Source organism: Macrobrachium rosenbergii, chromosome 7 (genome assembly GCF_040412425.1).
Source record: "Macrobrachium rosenbergii isolate ZJJX-2024 chromosome 7, ASM4041242v1, whole genome shotgun sequence".
Lineage (NCBI taxonomy): Eukaryota > Metazoa > Arthropoda > Malacostraca > Decapoda > Palaemonidae > Macrobrachium > Macrobrachium rosenbergii.
Window position 1 is genome coordinate 22468700 of NC_089747.1, and position 24219 is coordinate 22492918.

The following is a 24219-nucleotide window of genomic DNA, read 5'->3' on the forward strand; positions in this document are numbered from 1 at the left end:
GTTTGTCAAAAACCTAAATTTACTTGTAAGTGTACGCATAATAATGCTATGGATTTTTATCTTGGTTCAGATTACCGTTCGTCGATCGAGAGCAAAGTTCTCCTCACTTCCATGGAAGAGAGTAAGGTGCATCAGTCGGCCATCCTTCGACAAATGTTGGTTCGCATCAAATTACCCCAAATAAGGTATCATAATGCAAGTCTTTCCTCTTATTTTATACATTGTAGTATTTATCATATAATTAATCCAGTTGTTTGCTTAACTTTAACTTGATAAAAAATATTCTCTTCTCATGGTATTAAATTCTGGCGTATTTCTAGGTATTAACACATCACGGGCTTGAATTGCTCTTTGGCTGTCGTTGTCGTTCAAGTTAATGATAGTACTTGTATAAAAAAACACCTGAGATTGAAATGGCTTATGTAAAATTTCAGTACGATAGTGATACCACTTAATGTGCAGTGAAAAGAAATTCCGTTATCGAATGTTCTTTCTAGCTGCCAGATTGGATTAACAAATCAAATTTCACAGGGATAGATGATAGGTAATCTAAAATGCTAACAATTTTTTTTTTTTTTTGCTGCAAACGCTTTCTTAGTTATGGCTTTCAAAAACTCTGAATATTGTATCCCTTCTTTCGGGGATACTTTTTGGTTTTTAAAAATACCAAACTCACTACTTACGGATGTGTGGTGGAGATTTTTAGTAGGGTACCGAATTACTAACATTTTATTGACGTTTAAAAGAAAGATCACCCAATATGTATTACAGATAGAGAAATTTAATGCCAAAGATTACTTTATCATTAGTGTATATTAGGATTAATGTTTCTACTTTCAGAACAGAATGAAAGGATTCTTGATAAAAAGGAAACAAAACCAAAAAAATTAGAAAATATAATGACGAATAGATTAGTCTGGACCAGAAGTAAATTGTCTTAAAAGAAAGTAAATTCACATCATATGTTCATTTCAGCAATCGAAAGATGATAGTGCGTGGATGTTATCTGAGAATTTTGGAGAAATCGCAAGAACGGAAAAGCATTAGTAAGTGAAAGGTTGCCGGTCACTGTGTGATAACTGCTTTTTGTTCGAGAGGATAGCGCTAACGTAGTGCTAAAGAAATGTCATTCACCCAATAGTTTTATCGTAAGTTAACGTTCACACCGCAATAAGTGTCCTTATATTTTCATGTTTAAAGTTTTCCTCCGTTAGTATTTTATACATATTCCCAGTAACTTATCACACAAGATAAATAATAGCTTGACTTTTTTAAAGAATATATATTGCTTAATATTGTAACCATCCTAAAGTACGTAACTTAAACTGAAGTGAAAAGTGATGAAAAATTAAGAGAATAAAATCTTCAGTGTTAATCCAGTTTGTAGTAAACTAAGTAAGTAAATGATTTTCTTAGGATACGGTTACTATTGTCCTATACGTAGATTGCTTAACTGTCTGTTAGTTTTATCCTCTCATCACTTGAGCCAAACCTCAATCTTAAAGATTTCAGTTAACTCTAGCTTCTGCATATCACATCTCTGCCTGCCACTTGCTCATTTTCGTATAACACGTTGGCACTGGCCATTAAATCTTAGCACTGTATAGTTACATCTTTTCAAATCTCCATTTTCTTTTTCAGTTCCCGGAAGTCTTTGTTGTGTTTACTATAGGGGTATTTTTTTATAAGTAGCCTTGAAATTTTTTTGCCATTCTTCAAAGTTTTTGCCGCTCTTCTGTCATTGCGTTCACAATCCAGTGTGTCTCCAAAATAACAGAAAAATTTGACTTCTTCCAAGACATGCCTTCCTACCACAGCAGTGTTGTAGGGGGGGGGTTAGTGCCGTTAGTGCACCTCACCCGGAACACTTGCTGCCCCAAGCTGCAGCCACTTTCATTCCGTTTATTATACCCCCGTTCATATTCTCTTTCCTGCAGCTTAATTTCCACCTTCTCCTAACAATAGCGCAACTGCGAGGTTTTCCTCTTGTTACACCTGGGGTTCTCAACCTTTTTAATCTTATGTACCCTTTGAAGTCTTCCAGTATTGGCCACGTACCCCTTACCCGCAATGCAGCATCCGGAAGGATAAAAAGAAATGCATGGTTTTTTGACTAGGTTTATTAAGTTTAAATTGTGTTCTATATGCGGAGCAGACAAAATTTTCAATGAATGAGAGTATGTCACTATAAGGTAGTGTTGATAGGAACTAGTACTTAACAGGGAAACACTATGTGACTGGCTGCTATAGCATGCAATACATTTACTAAAACAGAACTGTATCAGACAGTTTTCAATCATTGTGGCAGTGAACTATGCTGTTTGCAGCTAGTTGCAACTTGTAACTAGTAACAGTGATAGGTAAGTCACTGTGTGTGAATAGCTTATAGAAATAATAAAACAAAACTAAATCAGACTAATTTTTTCAATAACTGCGACTGTGAGGTAGCGGTGCTATATACAGCTTGTAACTAGTCACTCCTGAGAAAATTACTATGTGCGTGACTAGCGTCACTAGCATTAAAAAAAATAATAAGATAGTGTTAAGAAGGAATTGTGTTCCACTGACTGAGAACTAATCCTGATTGTTGAGTCTCGCAACTTATTAGTAACTAGTTACTTACTCATAGGAAAGTCAGTGTGTGTGACCCTTAAATTAAAATACAAATATAGACTAATTCAGTGAGATGGTTGGGCCTGTTTCTTTGCTACCAACAAATCAATCCTTGGCACAGTCTTTGAAAGAGCCACTCTTATGTCATCTTTGACTGCAAGACGTGGACGTAACTTGTTTCTAATCAAGCACAGTGCTGAGAATCCATGCTCACAGCGGTATGTAGAAGGAAACATCAGAAGGTTCCGTACACATTTCTTTGCTAAAGCAGAATAAGAACTTGTCATATTCTGGTCAGTGACAAACTATCGAAAGAATCTTTTACAGTTGAGTCACTGACAAAGCACATGTAGGCCACTTTTTACAAATAGGTTTGCAGTTATTCAAAACCGAAGTATTTTGAGAAACCTGTCACGTACCCCCAAAATTCTTATCACGTACCCCTGTGGGTACACGTACCCCAGGTTGAGAACCCTTGTGTTACTCCTTTAAAACCTTTCTACGCTTAATTTCCTTCATCGCTGAATGACTTCATAGGTCCCAGCGCCTGGCCTTTGGCCTAAATTTTATATTCCATTCCACGACAGTGATTTTCTTCTGTCTTGCTTTCATATTTGATTTTGTAAATATATTTTGGGTACTAAGTCTTTCTCCATATGTATTTTGCATTCCTTGGCTTGTCGTGTTAAACACTGTGACATTTGGTAAACAGTACATTGTTCATCCAGACACATTTCCCGCAGCATTTACATAGCGACTTCCTGACTGCACTGTTTTCTTGGCATCGTTCTCAGTCACTTTATTATGGGGGAGAGGTTACGTTGATTTTTGGTTTTCCAGTCGCTGTTACCCTTCCATCTTTTAAACATCGACATATATTTACCCCTATTCTGCTGCTCAAATTAGTTTACCTGCATATAGCAATTCCCAGGTGCTTCCCTTTCCACAGACATCTGTAGCTTCCTCCTTTACTGTGGTAAACATAAAAAAGTTCAAGGCTGACCCCTAATGGACACCATATATCATTTATTTGGACACCATATATCATTTATTTCACTCTTTAGATACATTTGCCATTGCCTTCATTAGCTCATCGATTCTTGGTGGTGTAAAGTTTTCCTCTTCGCACAGAACTTTGCCTGTAGTCACCTTACTGCAAAGACAGCCTCGGTTGTTGATACCTGCCAAAGCCAAACTTGATAATTATCGGTTGCAGCCATTTTCTCAGCCTTCAACATTTTTATAACATCTTCAAGCTATTATTCTTGTGTTTTTTATAACGCAGTGCATCCCCTTTTCGTCTGTAAATTATTTTCGTACTATTTTCCTGATTCTATCCATTTCCTCAGGTTGCCGCATACCCTAATAGCCTATCAATAACTGGGTCTCCATCTGCTTGTACTAAACATTCTAAATAGTCCATGTTTTCATGAACTGTTTACAAGAGGTTTTATTCTAAATGGTCCGTTTTCCATGAACTGTTTACAAGAGGTTTTAACCTCTTCACGTGTATTTTTTATTCGCCTTTCTTTTATAACAATAGCCTCCGCTTTATATTTATTTTCAAAATACTGGCCCCATCATTCACGCGTCTCTTTCTTTCCTACTGTTCATCTATCAGATGCGTTGCTCCTTTCGCAAATTTTCCATGTTGCTCAGCTGCTCGTTTGTCTGTCTGATTCCATTCGTAACAGCACACGCGCCCCCGCCTTTCCCCTTGCCACCCGTTGTTTCAAGTCTTCCTTCTCCCCCTTTTAAAGGTGTCCTCTTCCGTTTGTCTGTCTTCTATCAAGAGATGTTGGTAGAGGCTTGGAATTTGTTTAGTAGAGAACATGTACACAGCAGCATAGTTTTGTTAAAACCTCATTTAGATAAATGACATTTCCATCTTGACAATAGTATCCAAATGAACGAAAGATTAGTCTTTCTTAGACGTAGAGACCTACGGAAGTAATGTTCCAAGGTAGTTTCGTCTTATACTGAAAACTTGAATTACAATGATATATGCTAATGTGGAGAAATTTATTGGTAATTACGTGCCCTGTTGTAGTGTTTAGTAAGTATTGCGGGTATTTTTAAATATATTTTATTCCTTATTGCAAAATTCTATACATGAATACATAACCAGAGGTGTATTTGTGTACATACGAAAATAGTCATTCCTGCACTTATGGAAGTTTGCTAATTATCAGCATCGAGTAGCAAGATCGATTTGTCATCGTTAAGTAGGTTGCATTGAGTAGGAGCATATTTGAAACAGTTTTTCATGTTTCAGAACTGTGTACTGCAGAGATTGCATTGAGTAGGAGCATATTTGAAACAGTTTTTCATATTTCAGAACTGTGTACTGCAGAGGAGCAGGAATCTGCGGACGGTAGAAGGGAAATGAAGGATATCAGGCTGCAGATTTCGACCTGCGGACGGTAGAAGTGAAATGAAGGAATCAGGCTGCAGATTTCGACCTGCGGACGGTAGAAGTGAAATGAAGGAATCAGGCTGCAGATTTCGACCTGCGGACGGTAGAAGTGAAATGAAAGAAATCAGGCTGCGGATCTTCGACCTGCGGACGGTAAAAATGAAGGAAATCAGGCTGCAGATTTCGACCTGCGAACGGTATAAGTGAAATGAAAGAAATCGGGCTGCAGATTTCGACCGGGTCCAAAAAAACTAGACTGCTGAACGGCTGGCAAACCCCGGTGTTAATTTGGCAATTCTGGTCATGTCAACCACCTGGTTCTAAATTTGTCAGTTACTACTATGTATGTAGTTTTAAAAACGGTTTTTAGTTTTAAAAACCGTTTTTAATAACAGAAAATGGTTGTGTGATGAAAAACAAATCACCATACAGTTTGATTTTCACATCCTTTGCGTTTCTAATCTGTCTGATATTGAGGCCCTTTAAGATCAGGAGTGGAAAGTTTTTCATCTCTATACATATTTCTGTATTACATCAAAATATTTAGTGCGAAAACATGTAAAATACAATTACAATTTATCAGAAAACCTCTTGCCTTCGGATCTAGTTTAGGCGCCCAGCCACCCACAAAAAAAAGAAAAAAAAAAATTAAATTGGATGTCCAGAAATCTTTTATGCTGTTGCCCTGGATTACCGGCTAACCATTTGTTATTATTGGTTGGCGATTCTCTCCTTTTCCTCCAGAGCAAGCCTTGGTATCTGAAATAAACCAAAATTAAATAACTAAAATAGGCCAAGTATATAAAACCAACGCTGAAACTAAAAAGGCTTATAATATTGTATGTTTTTCAGCTACTTGGTTACGACATTTGCTCTAAGTTATAAAAGAATCTGAGAAGCTAGCCCGTCAACACGGGTTACAAAACACGTGCTTTAAATTTAGGGTGTGTGTTTTATAAAGACAATGAGCATTTATTTATTCAACGCGTATTAAAAAATTGGATTACTATTAGAGAGTATACGTGTTCACTGAGCACGTATTTTGTAAACCCGTGTTGATCTGCTTATCTTCTCAAACAGATTTGTCTAGTTAAGTTCACTTGGCATTAGTTGTTTAGTATTGTTTAATACTTCACATGGGTAATTGTTTAATATAATGTTTGAAAAGTAAAGTAACCATTGAGCGAGTTATACGAACAAATACGTACTAAATCGCTAATTTACATAGTCAACCATTTTTACATGAAACACTATTGAAACAGCGGTCTTACACTATATCCCTAACTAATTTAAATTACAGAATCTCTTACATACGTCACGTTTAATCAACATTTCACATAAATAGCGTATTTTATGCACTTACCATTAAATACGCACTGAAAAGCCATTAAGTATATAATGCAAACACAATGAACATTATTTTAATGCAATTTTTACAATTTATTGAATGCATACTGTTCCGTCTAAAATCCTTATAAGAATGTCATACTTCGAAAAAATGTTTATTGCGTACTTAAAAACTCCTACGAAAACATATGACGCAAGTACACTTGAAATTTCATTCCATTCTATAATGGATTATTTTAGTGCTTGCCCAGCAAACGTCAAAAGAAAAATACAACACCGCAGAGAGAAAATTTTCACAGCAGAGAGAAATATATCACAGAAGACAAAGTGATTCACTTTGAGTAACTTTCGTAGCAAATGCATACACAAATGAGTACATAATGTTGATTTTCCAAGTTTTGGAAAATCAAGACGAAAGCGAGAGGGTATTTTTATCGAAAACGCTGAGAAAGAGGTAATTAAATCTATAAAAAATATAGTAATGGTTAGCTGGATAGCAGATCATTACCATCTTGCCGATTAATTGTATACAAGTTACAAAAATCAAAGGTCCAAAGCCTTGACATAATTTATGGCATCAGCTTCCAAACGCCGCCCTTCAAAATATGTCGCTATGTTAACGTAAAACAATTTAAAAACAAGGTGACGTTTGTAAAGTATCCACAAAAAATGTGTGCAGTATCCACAAAAAATGTGTGACAGATCTTTAAATCATATCATTTGACATGTATATTTTTTTTTTATTAAATACGGAGTCAGATACCTATTGGACTGAAATCGAAGGTTTCACCCTATTTTCCTTAAACCTAGCACATGAAAGCATAAGGCTATTAATTTAAATCCAAGCTCAAATATTTCCGCGACGTGTAACATTAGGAGAGTAACGAGGCAACCACCATGCACGAACGTATTAAATACTTAAGCACCGAAGATCATTCATTCACTATTACAGAAAAGAGCACCGAATACTGCTTGTGTTACTGGGGGACGTTGCTATAATTTCCATACATAAGAAAAAAATATTTTCAATATTTTGGCCAACAGCCGCAAGTTCAAATGACATGCCGTTCCCTCCACTTATATTTAACGATTATTAGTGCGCATTTGTAACTACCGTTAAGGATACGTAGTTCTCTCTCTACCCTATTCCTTTGGTGCCTCGTGCGTTAAACGTATGCCTTTAATTTGAAGAATAAAGTCGTGTACTTTAACAACGCATTATGCACTGCAGGCCAAATATTAACGGTATCTCATGCTGTACGTACCAGGTTTTGAGACTTTTAGCACATGGTTATAAATGAGTTCGAGTACTTACGCTGTGGCCCGTGCTATTCATCTGGGCAGAAGACTGTGTTCCGTCAGAAGGTAGTTGTGACTAAGGCAGTTGATGTCTGAAAAGCTCAACAGCAGCAACTAAATGAAATTCTGTGGAGATTCAGCCTTCGGCAGTGCAAATTTTTAGGTTAGGTGTTCGCCAGCGATGTCAGCTACTGTTAGTCTTCGGATGACTTCTAGACTTCTCTATGCCAAAGGTGAGATTCGTATATGGTCATCGAACCTGGTGTGGTGGGGTAATTCACATTTTAAGATGCTTGAATCTTCACAATAAATCTAAGGATAGTGTACTCATCAAATGAAACTAATAAATTTTTGTTTAATTATTTGTAACAAACGTCATCAGCAGAATATGAATATCTATGTTTACTAAAATTTTGAGTTTCGACAGATCAATTGTGCAACTGAAACTGTTATAAAATTTTGAGTTTCGACGGATAAATTGTGCAACTGAAACTATCATTAATAAACCAACTTCATTTTATGAATAGGTATTTAAGTTTTACTCCTACGGCTTGACTACCAAGTAACCTCGTACGTACTGAACTAAAGATAAAGGAAGTCGTTGGTTCTACTCCACAAATACTAAATATGACATACTTAGGGTAGACAAGGGTATCTAAACTTTAACTTATTTGGATAATTATACTGTTCACAGGATTTTAATTACTACGATAATCACAGAGCCCACTACAGCCTAATGCATTCCATTAGAACTGGAGTTTTTATGGCACCAAGGTATAAAGGTTAATGTCGATTCTGCTATACATACTCCTGTTAAATTTATATTTTTGCATTTAGAATCGAAATCAACACGTCGCTAACTGGTGATGCACAGTGATAATGATACAGAAATTTTTGCAGTAATCAGGTCCTTCGAAGTCATTTAAACACACGCAAGAAAGTTATTTGGAAAGGTAGTACCGAATGACAAACATACAAAGATAAGAGTTTATCCTTCAAATGCCCTATTTGAAATGGTGGAAGGTACATTAGTAGCCAATGAAGTGGTATCCTGTCTCTTCCAGGATTCTATAGGAAGGACGTGAGCAGACCCGACCCCCTTGGACAACCTTAATAGAGGCTATCGGGGATGGATTCCGGGAGGAATCTTTGATCTCTGATGTTGCCAGGGTCTCCCTTGTGCTTCTCAGAGAAGGTCCAAAGGCCCTGTTTTCTAAAGTTGACCCCTTTGCAGTCTTAACTGGGAGCCTTGGGACCCTGGTTATCCAAGGGAACCTGGTCACGTCCTTCCTGTTGAGTCCTGGAAGAGACAGGGTCCTCTTTCTGGCCAATATGCCTTCCACCCATTTTAAATGGGGTATCTGAAGGATAAACAATTATTTTTGTATGTATATCATCTGGCTTATTTTGTGTATGTATATCATTTGGCATTAGCTTTTCTAATAACTTTCGTACATGTGCTTAAATTAGTTCGTATGATATTATTGCAAGGCCGAAAATTGGTCCTAGGTCAGAAAGGGTAAACACCTTAACACGATTTTCTGCGTTCCTAACACTGAAGACGTAAAATGAGCAAAAGAACTGAGATTTGGGGACGAGTGAAAGATGATTTATAGTAAAAAAAAAAAAAGTGCAGTAAATGAAGATTTTAAATCATTAAACTTTTGATAACCTGGTAGGATAAGGAAGATTTAGTTCCTAATCAACTAAATGAATTACACAAATACCCAATATCTACCTCAGACTCGTTGATGAAAATAGATAAAATGCCGTAAAAAAGTAGTTATTGGCTCCTCAATGATTGTAAATTAAGTCGGCCTTGTCCGGAACTGTCTCTTTCTTCTGGAAAGCCAGAGCGAAAGAAAAACAAAACAAGGGACTGGCTACACTTTTATGCACTCGATGTCCACAACAAAAATGAAAACATTTTATAATCACAATCACTCTTACAATAGTAGTGTAAAGATATTAGAGGAGGATGATGAATCAATTCTTAAACAAATCAATAACATTTAAAGGAATAATTTTCCCATTACATAACGACCGGAATAAAGAACCCCGAATTGAGGGATGCAGATTAACTGTCTAGAAAAAGTCTGGCGTAGTCATTTTCGTTTCACTTTAGACTAAAAGAACCTATCGTTTTCTATTACTCTCTAAATAAACGAAGAAAACAAGGTATCTGTGAATCTATGGCTGACTTCGCTAACTTTTTCACTACTCGAGATTGTTAAAGGACGTGACAAGGTCTCTTCAAGCACACACACACACACACACACATACAGAGAACGAGAGAGAACGAACGAACGAGAGAGAGAGAGAGAGAACGAACGAACGAACGAGAGAGAGAGAGAACGAACGAACGAGAGAGAGCTGGGGGGAGGAGGGCGAACGAGGGAGAGGAGAGCTGGGGGAGGAGGGGAACGAGGAGAGAGAGAGAGATGAGAGAGAGAACTGGGGGAGGAGGGTTAACGAGGGAGAGAGGGTGGGGTGGGCGAACGAGAGAGAGAGAGGTGGTGGGGGTGGCGAACGAGAGAGAGAGAGAGAGAGAGCGGTGGGGGTGGACGAACGAGGAGGGGATTAGGGGTGGGCGAACGCAGGAGGGGGGGATTAGGGAGGGCGACAGAGAGTGAGGGGGGGTGGGAGGCGAAACGAGAGTGAGGGAGCAGGGCGAACGAGAGAGAGGGGAGGGCGAACGAGAGAGAGAGAGAGAGAGAGAGAGAGAGAGAAGAATCAAAAGTTCACTGCTGTCAAAATTCCCTAAATCGAGCAAAAGAGCCTTGGACTACTGAACAGGATAGATATATAGATAGATAGTTTATTGACCACAACATATACAGTTCTTAAAATTACAAACTCTTGAATATGTTTCAACAAAAGCACAAAAATGCTCATATAAACCTTTAGAATGAAAAAAGGGGAATACAAAATATCTCTGGAAGCAGCACTGCAAGCTTTCGAAGACAAAAACCTGACTAAAGAAAACAGTAGTAGTAGTAGTAGTATACTAGTAGTAGTAGTAGTTCAATGGCACGTTACCTCAACACAGAGGGATAAGAAAAATTTAAAGACGTGAAAATTCATATTTTGCAGTTTTCCAAGTCTGTTGAACTATCAAACAAAAAATTTTGGCAAGGAAAAACCACCACTGGTTATGGTCTGGGGAAGAAAAGAACTGCTTCAAATTACCTAAAAAGTGATACTGAAAAGCATAACATTCATATACATTAACCCACAATGACATACAAATTGTGGATCCCAGTCTAATTACGATTTACGCTATTATCTGTCAAAATCATCTAACAGCACTCTGAGCCATCAGTTGCGTCTTCATAGAACAACTTTATGGATCAGTATTACTGGCTGTTAAAAGGATATTCTGGCCCTATCATGGGCACCTGGGAAATTGCACCAAGCACCAATGACTATATTCCACCTTCAAGAAAAATCTCGATCAGCAGCCTTTGCTGGATTTTAAGTTAGCAACAATATTGATTACTAAGCACACACGACCTAGGAAACGAGGTACTACCACATACTATCGCGACAAGGGAAGTTTTCTGTAGACAAAGATTGGGGAACCACTTGTCAACTACAGTACACCAAGGCCAACAGCATTCCAAAAGCCCCGACACTGAAATACTGTATTTAAAAACATTCTCTGAAAGAACCAACCATGAAAGCTTTGGAGGATATCATATGAGCAGTTTCATGATAGCGGCAGTTTATCATGGTAGACTTTAAAGCCCGACGTCATGATTATAACCGCCACTCTGATAAAGATGCCGTGAGGGTTATCTGCCTTAGGGAAACACCTAGAGTTCAAGGTTTCACCTGGGTAAGCTCTTCTAAACCCATGGTTTTATCATATCGAGACGTTTATCAAAACGGGAATTCCTTATTGACCCCACCCTTGCGGTCTAATAGTGTTTGACAGCCTACAGTATGGCTCATTTACTATACTATTCATATTTTGATGCAGTAATAAAGTATTCTTGCGATATCTGGTTGCGTAGCACCATGGAATCTTGCCTAGCAAATTTTAACAACGTTAACATCTGTGAAAACCATGGATTACAGTACAAAGACCCTTCAAAAGTCAATAGGACAAATGATACTGGTATTCAAAATCTATTGCATCGTAAAGATAATGTTGTAATAAAATACCAGTTATTTTAAAACAGTGCTTTTGTTACTGCCCATTTTCCATGCAGCACTTGGCACCACTACTATCTTTGTGATAGTAAATACAGATTTTTAAAACTGCATTTCCTGAAAGACCACAGGAAAATATGTGCATAGTAATTCTATCCCGAGACAAACAATATTTTGCTTATACTGGCTTACCGACAACCGGAAATCTTAACTTATGAGATCGAGATGGGCACTATTTTTACACAACAGCAAAACTACAAGGATACAACTGTTTATCATGATGCCAAATATTTTTAATATATTTGCTCTCTAAAATTTTAAACTGCAATTCAACTTTACAATGAATGAATGTCGATCTGAAATTTATGCTACAATGCTCGTCGCAGGGGCAATTTAGAGTGCGTGTGGTGTTCCCAGTCAAAACTTTCCCAGCAACTTTAAGGAGTTGTTTGATGATTTTTGCATTACATTGGTCATATGAATTGTGAAGTTAAGCTTTTCTACATAATTATATTTACAGATCCCTTAAATTTCCTCAGTTGTATGTATGTAAGGTCTTACCTCAAGTAAGACGAGTAGATTGTCCAGTGAGGTTAAGTCGACCACGTTGTAAGATGAGTGGGACATAGGTCCAGTAGGTTGTAAGTCAAGTAGGTTGTAAGTCAAGTAGGTTGTAAGTCAAGTAGGTTGTAAGTCAAGTAGGTTGTAAGTCAAGTGCGATGTAAGTCGAATAGATCATAAGTCGAGACAGTCATAAGTCGAAACAGTCGTAAGTCGAGCCCATCTTTAACAACATTACATTACAGTATATATAATACAAACTCATGGTACTTATCTTATATCTTATCCAGTTTATCCCTGCTTCCATTGCTCTTGAAGCCCCCCACGGCTCCCTTGGCAACTTCTGGGCACCTCTCCAGGCTGTAGGGAATAATGGCAGACACACCAGAGTACTTGAGGGTAAGGAAGGCCATTATGCCGCATCCCTGGATGATCCTGAAGCCTAGATTGATGTGGTTCGCTATGTGGAAGGTTTTTTCTCGTAACCAGTGTGGTAGAAAGGGTAGATGATACATCATACTTGTTCTGGATGGGAGATAACACTTATTAAACACAAGGACGTGAGGTTACCCTCTCCAAGGGTTTCTGTATTGGAAAGTTAAGTATTTTGGCTTGACTGTACAAGCAATTGTTATGCAAGTCTTTAACCTTGTCCGTTTTGAACCAGATGTCTAGCGATGGGATTCCACAATAAAGCGAAAACAGGGCATAGTCAATCTCCTCCCAGTGTTACCATTCTGAAAATGAAAGAATTTGGTGTCAGGAATATATAGGTCGTAATGAACAGACTAACAGTTCCAAGCAATAAATTTGGTAAGTAGAGAGTTTTGAAAATTTCTTTCCAAATTACAGAAATCGCACTGGTTGTTGCAATATGTGGCCCTATGATCAAGATAATGCTCAACTGCTCTTAATATTTGTACACTGATTTGCAGCTGTGTGCAGTCACTTGAAACATTCTCATATGGTCCACAAAATCATGTTCAAGTTCATGAACTTTCCACATTGCTCATTGGCTACGTACTCAACTTGTGTCCTTCCAGAGTACTTTGCCAGCTTATACCAACTATTTGCAATATTAGTGTCTTGCTCAGTAAGACAGTATGTTGATCTCTAGTGTGAGGACAGTTGAAATGGAATATGTTTACAAAAATAATGCCCAAGTAATCAGTTACATTATTCAGGCCCCTTCAGAGAGAGAGAGAGAGAGAGAGAGAGAGAGAAAAAGATTTCTTGTGATATTACAGAAGCTAAATCACAATACAATTATATCATGGAAATTGTCTCTTCGATGGGAACATAAAGATAAGTAGGTAAACTTAATAGACACTTGTACTGATTATTAATTTTGCCTAAAAGCTACACATTACATTTAAAATTTCAAATAGTTTAGCGTAGTGACGTTATCAACAATAACTTCTACGTGGTTATTGAATTAAGAATTTAAGGATTTAGGATATTTTAAAAATGTTAAAATGACAGTCACTGTCATCAGTATCTGCTGTTTTTCGTTGGTTTAGAACCACAATAACTTCCAGTGTCTTTGTGATAGTTACGTGTGTGTGTGTGTGTGTGTGTGTGTGTGTGTGTGTGTGTGAGAGAGAGAGAGAGAGAGAGGAGAGAGAGAGAGAGAGAGAGAGAGAGAGAGAGAGAAACTTAATAATCGAGCCCAATAATACAGTTAGCCATTCACTTAGCTCACGAGACAACTGCCAGCTTTATACTCATAACACTCAGCTACACAAAAATAGCCTGTGAGCCAAAGGCCCGGTGCTAAAATTTGTTATCGCTTTACAACCAAATCATTATAGCAAAATTTAGTTCTTAGGATGTTTTATACTACTTACTGTTTATTCGTTTTGTCTACACAGTGTCCCACTCCGCGGAATCTTTCCTAGACAGTGACCCCAAGGGTTTTCGGGGGTCGTTATCTAGGACTAATTTTGCTGGGGGTCATGACTTTTTAATATTTACAGTCTTCTGTTTGTGGTTTTAGGGTAATCCCCAATGGGTTTGTACTAAACACGTCGTTACTAGGACTAAAATTTCTAGGGGGTCATTATCTTTTAATTTTTAGAGTCTTCTGTTTATGGCTTTATGGTAATCCCCAATGGGCTTGTACTAAACACGCCGCAAAGGTGGATACATACCGAGTTAAAAACCTTGGGCCATGACATTGGCCTTCAGAGAGGAAATACTAGGAAACATTTCACAAATTACTGTTAATATATAGAGGACAGCCTGTGTATTTAAAGTCATGCGTATATCAAATTAACAGCTTGATTTCATCAGTGAATAAATTTGGGTTGCTCATGAGACGTATGCCACTGTGACCAGGTGATTCCTTTCAGGTTTTCACCACTCAAGGCTAGCAATCCATCTTTGCTGTATACAAATAGAATCGCCAAAATTCCTTTATTTATTCCTCGGTAGTATTAAGTAAGCGCTCCGACGGAGGTCAACTACTTAGCACTCCTTGTAATATAAGTTAGTGACCCTAAATCTCTCTTCCTTACAGGGGATGGTTCCAGACCTCCAAGTTCCGGGACGTATTAACCTACCACTCTTCAGAAAATCTTTTGGGGTGAGGTGGGTGGCCCATATCTGGCGCCATCAAGGCTGCAGAAAACCTCGAGTTTATTGCAACTAATTGGAAGCCTCATTATCTTATTAGTAAAAAATAATAAACACCTAGAAAATTAGTATTAGTTTCATCGCCACCAATATCGAGAGCAGCTTATAGTTTTTACCCACTTAACTATCGAGCAGATGAGCAGATGTCAGCATTTTTTTTATAATTAACGATTAATGGACTTAAAATGTTTGTATTTTTCAAATACCTTCCCAACTCTGTCATGCTAAAACGCAACTGACTAAATCAATATGCGTTCAACAGCTGCATCACAATGAGTGTGGCAGAACACCCAAAGTGCACCAAACAGCGCTAAGGAAAGTTCCATACAAGTCTTGTTCTTTCCGTCGAATTTTTCTAAATTATTATTATTTTTTTTTTTTACTAAAGCTACCATCAGCTGCTAATAGCCTCCATTCTAAAGCTGGTGTCGTCAACATAGCGTCCTTTGAGTTGCACTATGGCCGATATCTTTATGTGCCATCTCGAAGGTCAGCTGCTGGACAGCTGTCCTTCTGATTTTAAACCCCTTTACTACAGATGCTATGTTGACGACACCTTGTCCTTTTCAAACACCCACAACACGCAGACTCGCTTTAGATTATGCAAACAGTTTACACAACAATATCAACTTTACGCCAGAAAAGAAAATAATAATAAACTCCCCTTCCAAGACACTGAAGTTTCTTGATCCTCTGAAGGTTTCAAAGTTGGTATTTATAGAAAACTTACTTTTACAGGTTTGGACCTTAATTTTTATAGCTCCTGTGAATTTAATATCAGAGCTAAATTCCTTAACCACATATCCATAGAGGACCCCTTTCACTTTCTTCTGGATTGGTCCTCCTCCTATAACGAAATTTCCTTCTTACAAAAAATATTTTTCAACAAAATTGTTTTACCTGACTTTATTCCAACATAGGATAAATAACATTTTAAATAACCATTTTAGCCCTCCCTCTTTCCTCGATGTTTAAATTAGAATACTGCTTTTCCTTTCCTTTTGTACATAATGGTGATTTTTACGACATCTGAAGCAGATTATAACCAAACACTTCCCCAGTCGTCAAGGTCAACAACTTTGAAGAACCCCAAAGTCTTGGTGACCTTTTGACACAAGGAGCGACCTCCATTGATGCAGTCGGGCGTGGTGTACAAGTATACCTGTTGCAGTCCGTAATAGATTTATGTTTCGAGTACGCACCGGTTGCTCAAAGTGAAGACGATTGCCACATTGATTGAGCTATCGTCACTGGTCTTGGAGCCTAATAAACCCTGAAATGTCCAACATTAGGGAATCATTCATTAATTGAAAACCAATAAACTATAAAAACTGAAATAGTGACCACGACGGCATGGAAATAATTCCTCACATCTTTAATATTTTGGAATCCTTGGTTATCAAGAAATTGTTCATCGCTCAATAATCATTTAACTTCAACCCCCTGGTATACATAGCCTAGTACCCTCCCCTATTCCTGTTTACCTAACCTTGTTTACTCTCATCAAACTTTCATCCTCTGGACTTTACTACAGAAGGTATTCTATTCCTTGTTTTGTCATTGTCATTTTCAGTCTTTAAAACATTTTAATTTTGTAATCTCTGTTTTAAGTTTTAATGTTTTTTGTATCTTTTTAGCCAGAAAAGATGAGATATGGGTGATCCCGAAGCGCAGCTATTAATAAATGTCAATGATGAGCTGACTGTTCTTCCATACATCCTACTATATTATAATATATATATATATATACATATATATATATACATATATATATATATATAATCCTATATATAAAAGTGAATGTTTGCACGGATGTATATTTGTAACTTAGTGCGCCATAAATATACGAACCGCTTGACCGATCTAGACAAAATTTGGCAAATGGACGTCTGGCCCAACTTAGATAATAGGGTAGGTTTCAAACCAGTACCCGTCTCCCCCGCTTCCCTTTGTAACTTATGTGCTCAATAAACTCTACGGGTTTATCATACCCCCATTTCATGTATTCGAGACCATAGACATAATATATTATTGAAAATGCTGTTCAGTCACCACAGTCATACCTGCTGGATAAAAGGGACAGACATCATAGTAATACCTGAATAAAAGGGACAGATATCGCAGTAATACCTGGTTAAAGATGACAGACAGAACAGTAGTAACTGGATAAAAGGGACAGTCATCACAGTAATACCGGGATAAAAGGGACAGAAAGAACAGTAATACCTGGATAAAAGGGACAGTTAGCACAGTAATACCTGGATAAAAGGGACAGACAGCACAGTAATACCTGGTTGTAGGTGACAGTACAGCGCAGTAATACCTGTTTAAAGGTGTCAGACAGCACAGCAACACCTGGATAAACGGGACAGACAGAACAGTTACCTGGATAAAAGAGACAGTCACCACAGTAATTTCTGGGTAAAAGGGACAGCCATCACAGTAATACCTTGATAAAAGCGAAAGACAGCGCAATTACACCTGGATAAAAGGGACAGTCACCACAGTAATACCCGGATAAAAGGGACATAGAACAGTAATACCTGGATAAAAGGGACAGTTATCACAGTAATACTGGGATAAAAGGGACAGAGAGCACAGTACTACCTGCATAAAAGGGACAGTTATCATAGTAATACCTGGATAAAAGGGACAGACAGAACAGTAATACCTGGATAAAAGGGACAGTTATCACAGTAATACTGGGATGTAAAGGGTACAGGAGCACAGTACTACCCTTGCAAAAAGGGACAGTTATCATAAGTAATACCTGGATAAAAGGGACAGACAGCACAGTAATACCTGGATAAAAGGGACAGTTATCACCGTAATACCCAGATAAAAGGAACAGACAACACAGTAATACCTGGATAAAAGGGACAGTCACCACCGTAATGCATGTCACTTCACCCACGAATGTTCGAAGGGTGAACGTTCGCATTAAAAAAAAAGTATTGTCAGTCGGACCGTCAACACAAACCTCTCCTCTCCCTCCCTTCCCCTTCCCTTTCCCTTTTCCTTTCCCCTACACGTAGACTGTCATTCACAGTTTTCCCAGGTAGCACCGGGTTGGTCTGCTCGTATATATATACAGGTGTATATATATAATGTATCTGAATATACATAACCAAAAACATTAAACATTAATTCTTCATATCTAGGGATTAATTTACACCCAAGGAGAAAGGGGAATTATGATTTATAAGTGCATCGACATCCGCCAGGTTTTGTACCTGGGCCTTTGGTTTTTCGTACCTGGGCTTTTGGTTTGGCTGCAGTGAAATAGTAAGCCCAGGTTCGAATCCTGGCCGATGCACAATTTCAATTTCCATTGACTAAGTTATTCCAATATCGAATTTTTGGATTAATGTGTCAAAATTAAAAAGCCATGAATGCATAACCGACATGCATGTAATTTTGGGACAAGTGCTATACAGCAGAACAACTGGATAAAAACACTGAGTGAATAAGGGCCTACACACACACACACACACACACACACACCAGAGAGAGAGAGAGAGAGAGAGAGAGAGAGAATGGCATGTTTGCATTGTCGTCTGATCTTTTGATTTTGAGAGGAAAACTGTGTCCTAACCACGGTAAGTAATGTTTTGAAACTCGTGAAAAACTGAAATGAAAAATACCAAACCTGTTTAATATCATGACTCCAATAAAAGAACGACAAATATAAACAAGAGACATTTACCAAAAGCCAATGAAAAGTAACCAGAAAGCAAAATATTACTACACAATAAGCAACTAAACTCTAAACTATACAAAATTTTGCGTCACCGTGTCACATAATTCATGGGAGTGAGCGTGATTAAACTTCAGAATTTGCCCTACCGATCACCTAAGATTAACTGATCCTTCCCATACTAGAAAAATAGGAATGTCTGCATTATCAATGTCCTTTCGTCATTTGGCTGTCCTTATTTTGGAACGCTATTCTCTTGGAAGGGGCAAATTCGCCATTCCATAATCCTAAAGGGAATCCTTTAAAAATTCTGTTCTGATAGGTAGCTGGGGTCATACCTTAAAAAGACTCAAAAGCCTTATCAAACTCCACCAACCGCAGTTTCCTTCAACAACCTCATGTTCACAAAAATTCGCAGTCTATTTCTGGATAATCTGAAAGATAATTGAGATCACACCTAAGAGAGACTCAAAGTCATATCAAAGTCCCTCAACCGCATTTATCTTCAACAACCTCAATGTTCACAAAAATTGGAAGTCCATTTGTGGATAATGTGTAACAACCATTCTGCTCTGAAAGACTTCCATACTCCAAACCCTTTTTGTCAATTTGCAAATTTTAACATTTCATCGGCACATTGCTCCTCTCCGCAGACATTTTTAAGATAGCCCACGTTAATCCCGGCCTCTAACACTTACAAAGTAAAGAATAACATCCAACAACTTAAAACGCCTACCTGAAACTTTTGTTCAAAATCTCAAACACTTATTCCTTAGCACAAACCGCGTCCACCGTGTCCAAAACTGCACTGAATTCAAAGAAGGTAGAAGGCAGAGTGGGGTGGGAGCTCTGGGAAAGCATTGTTTTGGCCAATCAGAGATCTCCACACTCCACAGCGTTTCTCTTGGTGTCTTTCATTGGTTGACGGTCTTCTTAACAGGTTCCACTCGACTGAAGGAGTTCTGTGAGACACGTAAACTCATATGTCATATAGACGATAGTGCAGAGACTTTAGAATAATAAATAAATATACATAGTTACATACAGTACATAGCATTAAAATGTCACTGAATAAGTAGGTACGGTAATGTATATACGGTACAATATACAGTACATATGTATAATGTACACAATAATTGCATGAACACAAACCGCATGATAATCATATATATGATATATATATCTATGTGTATTGGATGTATTTTTTTATGAATATAACATGCATGTTACAGCATGCATATTTATCAACATGTAAAAATTAAAATACATCCCATACACATACATCACTGTATGCGTGAGTATATATATATATATATATATATATATATATATATATATATATATATATATATATATATATATTATATATATAAATAAATATATATATATATATAATATATATATATAATATATATATATATATATATATATATATATATATATATATATATATATATATATATATAACATATATACGTATACGTGTAAGCAATAAGTTATACACCTAAAAGTGCATATTTTGCTATACTTACATTTATAAAACCTTTAGACTAAAAGACACAACAAAGTTTTGCAGTAAGTCCCTTAACCAAAGAAGTAAACATGAACACATTTCATTTTCTTTCATTCCAAACTTATTTTGGTTTGAAATGATTTTGTAAATAAAATTCTGCAGCGTTTTCTGAAAATACTTATTGGTAGCAAAAGCTTACATTTTTTTTTATAACTAATTGTTCTGTTTTTCTTATGGATAATAAGTCAACGGTTCTAAGTTGCCCAAAACAGCTTCGTGAACGCAACAATCTGACACTGCTAATGCTTTATAATATACTGGCATGTAAAACGTTGTATTCTATCGGTTAATAGCCAGCTTAATCTAACCTTACTCGATCACTAAATTAACGTAAGTTTTTATCATCTGGATATTAATTTTACACCAATCATTTCGTGTAAATTTTAGTGAAGTGACGGTAAAACTACAGAACGGCTCCTGTACTTTTAGTGTCGCTGATGGATGTGGTGGTGGTTTCAATCACTGGAGTGGTGATCTCCGATCTCACTGCCGAGTGTGTGACCTCGGGCGGCCATATTGAAAGGTCTCGGTCCAGCTCATAGTACAATGCTGTATTATTATTATTATTATTATTATTATTATTATTATTATTATTATTATTATTATCAACTTCACAGAGAAAATTGCCTTACAAAAACAGGTTGGCTTAAGCACTCTAACCATTGTGGCCAAGGCCTAAGCATCTACTCTTGGATCCAAGAAGTGTTTAGCGTAAATGGTTCCTTTAAATTACAAGTCTTTCTTTGCATACAGTCGCTAAACACTAACTAAACAGTAATGTACAATCACTTAATACTAACATTCACAATACACTTTACACTACTAAACACACACTTACTATACCTCACACCTCACTAAATACTCCCACCCCACTATACCTCACACTCACTAAACACCACACCCTATACACTCACTCTCAATAGCTTTTAAACACTCTGAATACTCCAACACTCAATAGACATTTCACTACCACACTGCACTCACTAAACACTCATAAAACACTAAACATTCACTAAATACTCACTATACCCAAACATTGAAAACATTCAATATGCACTCACTTAATCTAAACATTCGTGAAACGCTCACTAAACATTCACTAAGAAGGCACTCACTATGCAAACATTCACTAAGTACTCTACACACTAAACACTCACTAACCATTCACTAAACACTCACTATGGACTGAAACACTCCTCGGCTGGACACTCATTAATCACTAAAATATAACTAAAACCCTAAATGTCATTAAATCCCCTAAACACTCATTAAACACCAAACAGTCAATGATCATTCACTGATCCTCATTAAACACTCACTAAACACATACACACTCAACATTCACTAAACACTAATTTCCACATGATATTCACTAAACACTCATTAACATTTACTGAATACTTACTAAAAATTCACTAACCACTAACATTCGCAAAACATTCACTAAACCCTAAACACTTACTAAACATTCATCGAATACCTACACACTAAACATTCAATAAATACTAACATTCACTAAACATCTACTAAACCCTAAGCACTCACTAATCACACAGTTAACATTCACAAAACCCTAAACACTCACTAAACATTCACTGAATGCTTACACTGTACATTCACAAACATTCAACATTTCACTAATAAATTTCACTGAATGTTTTATGCTAAATACTAACATTCTAAAAGATATCTACTAAACTTTGGGAATACCCATGTGTTTAACTTCGAAGGACTTTAAAACGTTCTCAGGGACTGAAAACATTGGAAACACCCGTGGACATTCAGGATACTTCAGGGACTGAGAGATTGTTTCAAAACATTCACTCGTTCACAAAACGTCTTCACTATACTCCTAACACTTCTCATTCACTGAATATCTATATATATCAAATATCTACTAACATTCTCAAAAACATTCACAAACTCGTTAAAGTAAATCTTGCTCATCTTACAGAATACTTACATACCTAAGTGTTGGTTAACTTGCTAAATTAAAATGATCTAAAACATTCACTGAATAATTTGAGCCATTTTGGGTTCTTCAGTCTCAGCTCCTGGAAGAATGAACAATAAACATTAACTGAATACCGAACTACAAAGTCTCCAGACATTCACAAAACATTCAAAACGTCTGGACACTTCAGGGGAACATTGTCATATTTGAACTAAACAGGGTGAAAGCAAGAGTATGGTGAGGGATCGTCCGAAACCCTAAACTGCTTCCTCGGACCAACATTCACCAGAATACTTATGCACGGACCTGGAGGTCCCAAACCCCTCAGGATAAACCCCAAACCCCAAGACTCGCCATGAAGACTTATGATGGCAACATTTGACTAACATTCTAAACCAAACACTGCTTCCTCGGCGGAGGCAGGGCGCCTGCACTGGAATATCTGGAGAATTCAAAACACAGGATACTAAAAACACTCCCAAAAATTCACCAGACTCTTCAGGACACACTAAAGGATTCACTAAACCCAAACATTTATTAAATATTCAGCATTGTGTGTGTGTGTGTAATTAATAACATTAATAAAACATTTGTTAAATCCTAAAACCTTTATTTCACTTATTTAACTAAATGTGTGTGTGTGTAAAACATTCACTAACTTCTTGAAACAATTTCCCTAAACATTCACTGAACAGGTTGGCCTCAGCACCTGTCATTGTGGCCCAGAGACCTAAGCATCTGCTCTTGGATCCAAGAAGTGTTTAACAAAATGGTTCCGTAAATTTCAGGACTTCTTTGCATACCGTCCACTAAACACTAACTAAACAGTAATGTACATTCACTTAACGGTAACATTCACAATACACTTACAATCACTAAACACTCACAATTACTATACACACATTCACTAAACACACACACTTACTATACTCACACGCACTAAACACTCACACTTACTATACGCTTACACTCAATAACACTAAACACTCACTGAATACTTAACACTCAGTAGGCATTCAATATACACTAAACACTCATAAAACACTAAACATTCACTAAATGCTCACTGTACCCCAACCACTCAGTAAACATTCAATAAGCACTCACTTACTATAATCCTAAACATTCATTAAACACCAAACACTCACTATGCATTCACTAAGCACTCACTATACACTAAACATTCACTGAGTACTCACTAAACACTAAACACTCACTAATCATTCACTAAGCACACACTATACACCAAACACTCACTAAACCCTGAACACTCATTAATCACTAAATACTCGCTGAACAATAACAGCTCATTAAATCCATAAACACTCATTAAACACCAAACAGTCAATGGTCATTCACGAATCACTCATTTAACACTAACTAAACACTTACATACTAAACATTCACTAAACACTAATTTCCACAAGACAAGCACTAAACACGCATTAACATTCACTGAATACTTGCTTCATTCACTAACCACTAACATTCACTGAACCCTAAACACTCACTAAACATTCACTGAATACCTACAAACTAAACATTCACTAAATACTAACATTCACTAAACATCTACTCAACCCTAAGCACTGGCTAATCACCAACTTAAGATTCACTACTCCTAAACACTCACTAAACATTCACGAAACCTTAAACACTCACTAAACATTCACTGAATACTTACACACCAAACATTCATTGAGTACTTGCACACTTACACACTAAACATTCACTAAACCCAAAATACTCATTAAACATTCACTGAATATTTACGCAGTAAACATTCACTAAACACTAATATTCACAAGACAGTCACTAAACACTCACTAAACATTCACTAAATACTTACACACTAAACATACACTAACATTCACAAAACATTCATTAAGCCCTAAACACTCACTAAACATTCACTGAATACTTATACAATAAACATTAACTGACATTCACAAAACATTCACTAAACCCTA

General features: G+C 37.0%; 1 long non-coding RNA gene across 1 annotated transcript; it reads right to left on the reverse strand.

The window, feature by feature from the left end:
• Positions 1-10599: 10599 nt before the first annotated feature.
• Positions 10600-19603, reverse strand: LOC136840510 (uncharacterized). The gene is made up of 3 exons (XR_010853625.1): positions 19459-19603; positions 13040-13128; positions 10600-12916 (listed from the first exon to the last, which is right to left on the reverse strand). It is a non-coding gene; the product is annotated as an uncharacterized lncRNA (long non-coding RNA).
• Between the last annotated feature and the right edge of the window lie 4616 nt (positions 19604-24219).